This window comes from Misgurnus anguillicaudatus, chromosome 11 (genome assembly GCF_027580225.2).
Source record: "Misgurnus anguillicaudatus chromosome 11, ASM2758022v2, whole genome shotgun sequence".
NCBI classification, from domain to species: domain Eukaryota; kingdom Metazoa; phylum Chordata; class Actinopteri; order Cypriniformes; family Cobitidae; genus Misgurnus; species Misgurnus anguillicaudatus.
The window spans coordinates 29,730,012-29,738,713 of record NC_073347.2 but is presented as its reverse complement, the minus strand read 5'-3'; positions in this window follow the sequence as shown (position 1 = coordinate 29,738,713).

Below are 8,702 nucleotides of genomic sequence, written 5' to 3'. Positions count from 1 at the left end.
TGTTGTCTGAGCGCACTAGTACATCCTTCCCTCGCAGCTCCTGAGCGAAGCGTACGAGTCCCAGATATACTGCCCATAACTCGCGGCAATTGATATGCCAATGCAACTGGGGTGCTGTCCACACCCCCGAAGCCGTGAGCTCGTCGTACGTAGCTCCCCAGCCCGTGTCGGAGGCATCTGTGTGGACAACAGCATGCCGGGAGACCTGTCTCATGGACACGCCGGCCCTGAGAAACGCGGGGTCTGACCACGGGGGGAATGTTAGGCGACACGCAGGTGTAATGGTTACACGATGGATGCCAGCGCGCCACGCTCTCCTCGGGACTCGATCGTGAAGCCAACGCTGAAGCGGTCTCATATGGAGCAGCCCGAGCGGTGTCAGGGCCGCTGCTGCTGCCATACGCCCCAGGAGTCTCTGAAATTGTTTCAGAGGGACCGCATTCTTCCCTCGGAATAAACCGAGGCAAGTCAGAATTGATTGGACGCGCTCTTCTGTTAAACGCGCCGATAAATCGATCGAGTCCAGTTCCATACCGAGAAAAGAGATCCTCTGCGTGGGGCAGAGTTTGCTCTTTTCCCAGTTGACCCGAGACCCAGACGGGCGAGATGTTGAAGTGTTAGATCTCTGTGTTCGCACAGCGTCCGCCGAGAATGCGCTATTATAAGCCAATCGTCGAGGTAAGCCAGAATGCGAACACCGCTCTCTCTGAGGGGCTTTAGCGCCGCCTCTACTACTTTCGTGAACACACGGGGAGAGAGAGACAGCCCGAACGGTAAAACTTTGTACTGATATGCCCGTCCCTCGAACGCAAACCGGAGAAACGGTCTGTGACGAGGGAGAATGGACACATGAAAGTACGCGTCTTTCAGGTCTATCGCTGCAAACCAATCTTGGGGGCGTATTGCACTGAAAATTTGTTTCGGTGTAATCATCCTGAAAGACCTCTTCTGAAGAGATTTGTTCAGGACACGCAAATCCAAAATCGGTCGTAACCCGCCGCCTTTCTTGGGTACTATGAAATACGGGCTGTAAAAACCCGATCTCATCTCGGTAAGAGGGATCGGCTCGATCGCGTCCTTCGCCAGCAGGACTTCGACCTCTGCACGCAGTACATGTGCAACGGACGCTTTCACCGTGGTGAAACGTATGCCCGCAAATTTGGGAGTGTGCCGATTGAATTGAATTTCGTAACCGAGGCGGATCGTGCGTAAAACCCAACGAGACGGACTGGGAAGCTGAAGCCAAGCCCCCAGGGACCGTACGAGAGGAATTAACGGCACTACCGGTGTACCCGCGGCGGGGCAACGAGGCGGGACAGGCGGGACTGCCGGTGCGTCTGCCGTGACAGCATAAGCATCTACAGTATGTGTGTGTGTGACACTGACCTGAGCCCGCTGAGGGAAACGGTCGTCCGGTCTCCTCAGCTGAGGACGCAGACTCTGAAGGGGTTGCTGGTGGTCCGGTCTCCGTAGCGGAGAGCTCGAACTCCTCAGAACACCCACTGGCGATAGAGGAGAGGGAGGAAGAGCATCTGACTGCCCGCTCACATCTCTCTCGATCCTCTGGAGACCTGGAGAAGGAATAGGAATGCACTCTTTTTGTGGTTTTGTGGGTGCCGGCTGAGAAGCCGGCGGAACAGAAACAAAACGAAACCAAAGATTTTCCACCCGGCCCTCTACCGGTGGAAGGAGCGGTGCCATCACCGTCTCCCGCTGAGTGATCCCATCCAACTCCAGGTCGCCCGTCTCAGGGCCGCTTCGATTTCCGTTTGCCACGGGAAGCGGGTGGTGCGGGCGGGGCGGGCTGCCGACGGCTGTTCCCTCTCCGTGGTCTAGAACAGTGATTCCCAACCGGGGGTACGCGTACCCCAGGGGGTACGTGAAGAGTTTCCAGGGGGTACACGAAAAGATTTACATTTTGCTTTGATCTCATTTACTTTTAATAAAAATGTCTTTCTTTTGTCCAGTCATTTACATAAGATTGATTTTTGTGAGGAAAGCATTGTAAAAAGGACAACTTTGTAATTTTAATCTTATCATTAATATAATTAGCCGTCAAGAGTAAATGCGCTGCATGATCCAAAACGCAATAGCGATGTCCAACTCAAGAACGATCTGACTATTTTCAATGAACCTGAATAGTTTCTAAAGACACAAAGTTTATTAACTATAAATAATGTTCAAATAATGTTATAATATTCATTCCCGCTGCCATTGCATTTTCAAATGATGCAAAAAAACGTTTGCATTGTTTTTGGCTAACATATTTTGTCCCGTATGATGTCTTTTGTATTAATAGAGAATGTCTTAACACATTTTGTTTCTCTTTATATTTGAACCGAATAATTTAACTTATTTGCACGCTTTAATTATTAGTAACTTAAATTGAGATTTTAGTAAATTTAGGGCATTTTCTAAAAAGGACGTGAGAATTCCAAATAAGCGACGGAGTGGAAAATTTGCGCGTGATTTACTACAAAGGCGCAAATAAAATACACAGGCACAATAATGACATAAGCGCATTTCTATAATGACCATTGCAATCTACTAGCAGCGCAAATTAGTACAGGGTCGCAAATAAGAGACCTCGGCAGGACATCGCAATGAAAATGTGGACTGCGGAGTGTGAAATTCCAGCTAAGTAAAAGTACACTATGAACCGGAGGACGAAAGATGAAGGGTAAAATACGTTACCTGATTTGACTTCTCCTCGTGACTTCTCCTCCTCTTTTCTCCAGCAAATTAAACATAGCATGGCTTGGCAAACTATATAGTTTTTTTAAAGTATGTTCCTCTGGCAAAATTTAATACTCTCCTCGCATTAATGTTGCTTCTAAAAGAAAAACTTCTTAAAAAAACACATGCAATAAGGTCGCAAAAATAGCACCTTTTCAGAGCTAAATATCTACTACGTGTCTTTAGTAAGTTCACTCGTTATTTAATGCCAAAATGATGGTTTGCGCAAGCTGTTAGTAAATCTGGCCCTTAAAGGGGTCATATGATGAAATTTTTTAATTTGTAAAATAAGTCTTTGGCGTTCCCAGAGTCCATATGTGAAGTTTTATCTCAAAACACCCTACAGATAATTAATTATAGCATGTCAAAATTGCCATTTTGTAGGCCTGAGCAAAATGTGCCATTTTTGGGTGTGTCTTTTAAAATGCAAATGAGCTGATAAAATACAAACACTGATCGCAATGATAGTGGCTTGTTGAAATAAACATGCTTCATCAGTCAGTGCTTTTTACTTTAATGTTTAAAATTAATTAATTAATTAATATTACTAATTATTTGTCTTTAAAACACAACTTCGGTTTAGTTTCGATGAAGGGGTACTTGGGCCTTACTGATAGGGCTGTGGGGGTACTTAAGGATCAAAAGGTTGGGAACCACTGGTCTAGAAGACGTTCTAGCGGGGGGGGCGGAGGCAGCCGCCGGAGGGCGCCCTCGGCGAGGAGCAGACGGGGCCGCCGGCGCTGGGGGGCGAGATGCAGGTCGCTTGCGCCGGGGCATGATCTGAGCGATCGCTTCCGTCTGCTTCTGGGCGGCGGAGAACTGCTGGGCAAACGACTCCACCGACTCGCCGAACAGGCCTGCCTGGGATACGGGAGCATCCAAGAACTTGTTCTTTTCTGCATCCGTCATGTCGGCCAGACAGAGCCACAGATGGCGTTCCTGGACCACCATCGTGGACATCGCACGACCAATCGCCTGTGCCGTGACCTTCGTAGCACGGAGGGCCAGATCCGTAGCGGCCCGGAGCTCCGAAAGCACAGGCGAGTCGTGTCCTCCCTCGTGCAGATCTCTCAAGGCCTTGGCCTGGTGGACCTGCAGCAACGCCATAGCGTGCAGGCTGAAGCCGCCTCTCCACATGCCTGATAGGCAGCCCCCGTTAAACCGGAAGACTGTCTGCAAGCACGGGAGGGGAGGGTTGGGCGATCCTTCCAAGTGGGAGCGTTGGCCGGACACAGCTGCATCACGACCGCACGCTCCACGGGGGGGATCCCCGTATAACCCTTAGCGGCTCCATCGGAGAGGGAGGTGAGGGGGGAGGGCTGAAACGGCCGTAAACGGGTAGAATACGGCGACCTCCAGGTCCTGGTCAGCTCCTCGTGCACCTCGGGTAAGAAAGGTACTGGCGGAGAGGGCTGTGAAACCCGGGCAGCTCCAAAGAACCAATCATCCAGGCGGGACGGTTCGGGCTGTGGGGGGTGAACCCACTCCAACCCGACGGTCTCCGCCGCTCGAGAGAGCACGGCCACCATCCCTGGATCGAAATCCGGCGTCACGACCCGTCCGGAAGGGGGGAGGACATCCGGATCCTCAGAGGGAGAGGGCCCACCCTCGGATGCTGCGGTCTCCGTGGACCCGGAGGGAGGCACGACAGATCCAACAGACATCGTAGAACACGACTCTGAAGTTTCCATCGGCACATCAACCGGCTGTGGATGAGGAGGCTGAGAGCCGGAGGACGAATCCCCCGACCGGCTCAGCACAGTGATGCGGAGATCGTCCTTCGAGAGCTTCACGGCCGCTCCGTGGCGGCGTTCAGAGCTCGTTGGACGTGGGTTGCGTTTTTCCCGGAGGAAAGACAACCGTCTCCGCAAATCCACAAGGGACATGTTCTCGCAGTGAGAACACTTACCCCCAGCGAACGCTGCCTCAGCGTGCTCGATGCCCAAGCACGAAAGACAACGCTCGTGACCGTCCTTCGGACCCATATACTTCCCGCATCCAAGATCGCACGGACGAAAAGCCATCCTGAAAAGGACGCTAATCTCCGGATATACGAGAGAGTGGCTGCCTTTAACAAGGCAGAAAGCTCTCTCGTATCACTCTTTTAGGGAAATTCACTCAGATGCTCAGTTGATGATGCGCACAGGGAAAGGCAACGCACACACTAAACTCAAAACAAAAAGATGCAGAGCCTGTGGAATACTGCGAAGCGTCCGCTGTGGTACTGCCAGTCCAACCAACTTCCGCAATCGATCCCAACAGAGTAATGTAGCTTCTCAGTAGCAGATACTGCCGGCTTTCGAAGCGATAAAAAGCTGATTTCCCTATTTGCACGTGCGCCTTATATACGCACCTGGCGGGGCGGCGCCAGCATTATGCAAATATCTCAATGCCAAGTTCATTGGCGTTTTAGTAGTATTCGAAGCAGATTGGTCTCTCTAAGCGAGTTCCCAATTCGTCGGTCACGACGTGACGTCGTAGTGACCGACTGAAAGGGAACCATGGTTGTGGCATAGGTAATAAACATGGAAAAAACATAGTTACTACAAAAAATGAATGTTTCATTTTTTAAGGGAGGAAGATGATTTTAAGCTGTGATTAACAAAGACTTGTTTATGTTTTTAACAAACAGCAAGAGGTTTGTACTCAAATGATGTTGCCCCACTGAGAGAAAACATATTATCACAGTGATTTAAATAAGTATGTGTTTATTTAATTAAATCTCAACATGAAGGCACAATCAAAATCCTTGTTACAGTATTAACACACATAGCTGGTCTTTAGCAGTCTGCTTTATTTCAAAAAAAGAAATGCTTTTGTGATCTTTCATCAAAATGTAATAACTTTCTTTACTGTACTTCGGAAATGACCTTCAGCTGATGTCAACCATCTGACTCATGTCTGGTGTGAAAGGTCCATTTTTTAACCTACCCCAAAAATAGCAGCGAAATAATAAAGTGATGGAGGAGTCAGAAGAGTCGAATGCTGCTCTGATGGAAACATCTCAGATGTTTAAATTAAATTACAACTGCAATAAATCCACATTCACCCTCTTATGGTTTGCTTGAAGCAAAAGATTTATATAATGATAAATGCAATGCATTTTATTTGTTGCATATATTTCAATGAACCATTAACATTAGACCATATAGCTCTCTTTTTTCCTTCTGTTTCTTACCATATAAAAGTGCTCATATAAAAATCTCACAGGAATTTGTTTATAAAACTATTTTGCATGTTAATTAGTATAAATTCATGTACAATTAAAAAGTACAATTATTATATATATATATATATATATATATATATATATATATATATATATATATATATATATATATATATATATATATATATATATATATATATATATATATAAAACAATAATGAAACCCCACCCCTAACCCAAAATCATAATATTATGCAAAATGCTAACACTGCTACAGACTTTCACCACATAGTTTGGTAACACTTTACCTGAAGGGGTGTTCATAAGACTGACATGACACTTAATAATCATGACATAACACATGAATGAGATTTTATGCCCATTTATGACATTAAGTGGCATTTGTTAAATCATGTCATATTTAATGCAAAGAGGACATCGTTTGAGATGTCTTTGTTATGACAACTTGACATTAACCAATACATCATAACTTGTCATGACAACTTTTACCAGTGATACATAAATAAATTGAATTTCTCATTAAAATGTCATTAAGGGTTAATACTCTGTCATAAAGTTTTATAACAGCATCATGAATATTTGTCTTGACCTCAACTACAGTGGTACAAATATAATTTGTCACATTAAAATGTTATTAAGTGTTAATACTCTGTCAAATAATTTTATAACAACGTCATGAATATTCTTTAGTTCATAATGTTTTTTTAAGGTTCCTCCAGGTCTTTAAGAAATAAAATTTAATTATTCAATAATAATAATAATAATAATAATAACAATAATAATAAAAATAACAATAACAATAACAATAACAATAACAACAACAACAACAATAATAATAATAATAATAATAATAATAGATACAATTATATTTTATTGCATTTAAAGAAATATTCAATGGGTTAAGCCATACAGCGTTGGGTCCATATCACTGGAAAACAGTTAATTACATGAAATTAATTAAATGTTTTGTTAGTTTTTTCTTCTATGTTAAAAAAATTCAGAACCCTCGGTGTGTATGGTGCACATACATAAAGTATAATCTTTGGACATGTCTGTTGCATTTTGTTAAAGTATTTCAAATCATTTGACATAGTTTCAACACTTATTGACATTTTAATGACAAGTTCAATTTGTACCACTGTAGCTGAGGTCAAGAAAAATATTCATGATGCTGTTATAAAACAATTTGTCAGAGTAATAACACTTAATGACATTTAAATGAGTGTTTAATGTAATGTTAACCCACAAAAGGCAATTTCTTAAGTTTAATAATTATTCTGCTATGTCATGATTGTGACAGATTTATGACAGATTTATGACAAGTTATGATGTATTGGTTTATGTCAAGTTGTCATAACAGAGACATTTCAACAATGTCATCTTTGTATTAAAAATTACATAATTGAACAAACGACAATTAATCTCCTTCCCGTGTCATGTCATGATTATGAAGGTGTGATGTCAGTCTTAAAGTACAGTGTTACCAATAGTTTTCACATTATGTCTGATATTAATGAACATCATGCTATTAAATGCAGCGTTGATAGTTAGTTTATACAAGCATTTGTTCCTCCATAGATACTGTATGAAATAATAAAGCGCCAGCAGAGTTTCTGCTACCTCCCAAGAGAGCAATGCAAGAATCTGTGAGTCAAATAATCAGCTATTGTTTGGTTGAGTGCTTCATCATCCTAAATCAGATCTTTGTGTAAACATGTTGAGCAATATTAATGACGCAGCGTTGCGTAAGAGGAGGTGAAATTCTGTTCAGCTGACTGTTCCCAACAGGAAGAAATAGGTTTGTGTCCAGGAATATTCTGGGGGGGGGGGGGCTTTTTAAGGGATTGGCTCATGCACTCAACAACCTCCTCTGTAATGTTCAACAACAGAATCAGATAGTTTGTGTATATAACTCCAGTGAACACTGTCAAATATCAATGTCTCAGCTAAAAGGATAAGTGGGAATTCGGATCTTGTCGACTGTTGGTTAAAGGTCCGGTCATTCACAAATAATAAACAACATTGTTTTCTGTGACATACATGTGGGCTGTAAAGCTCTTTGATCTCTCACCATTCGACAGGTGTAGATGTTACCATAGAAACATCTCGGCTTAAGGAATGTTGGCATGTGGATTTCCAAACACTAAATCAGGAAAAAGAGGAAAAGTTATATCAAAGAATACAAACCACATAATATTGAGTATAATGAATATGCATGACAATTAATAGTATTAACCCTTTCAGACCTGGGGCCTCATTTATAAAGCGTGCATACGCACAGATTTGATCGTAAAGTGTGCGTACGCAAAAATCCACGGCAAAGTCCATATTTATAAAAACTGTTTTTGACGTGTAAAAGTGCTTAGCGCCACATCAGGGTCTGAGAAGACGTATGCACTTTTGATTATCCGATTGCTGCAAGTTTTTGGAAATAAAAGCTATTGTTGCTGCTCGTAAAAGATTTAAACATTGACAAGCGCTCTTTTATATGTCAGTGACATTAATTAGGCATTGTTTAAAGGCGGAGATCTGAAACTGCCTGGCTGCGCACAAGTTCAAGTTAATTTGCGTTTTATAGATTTGAAAGGGGTACGCATGTATTTTGCAAATGAAGTTTGGTTGATGAATCACACGTACACGCATTTTTGATAAATGATCGTATATCAAATGTAGGATGGTTTTACGCAGCATTTTATAAATAACGTCCCTGATTTCTGGGATAAATATTGATATTAATTGATATTAACCCTTTCCTCAAGCACAATATTAAGTATAA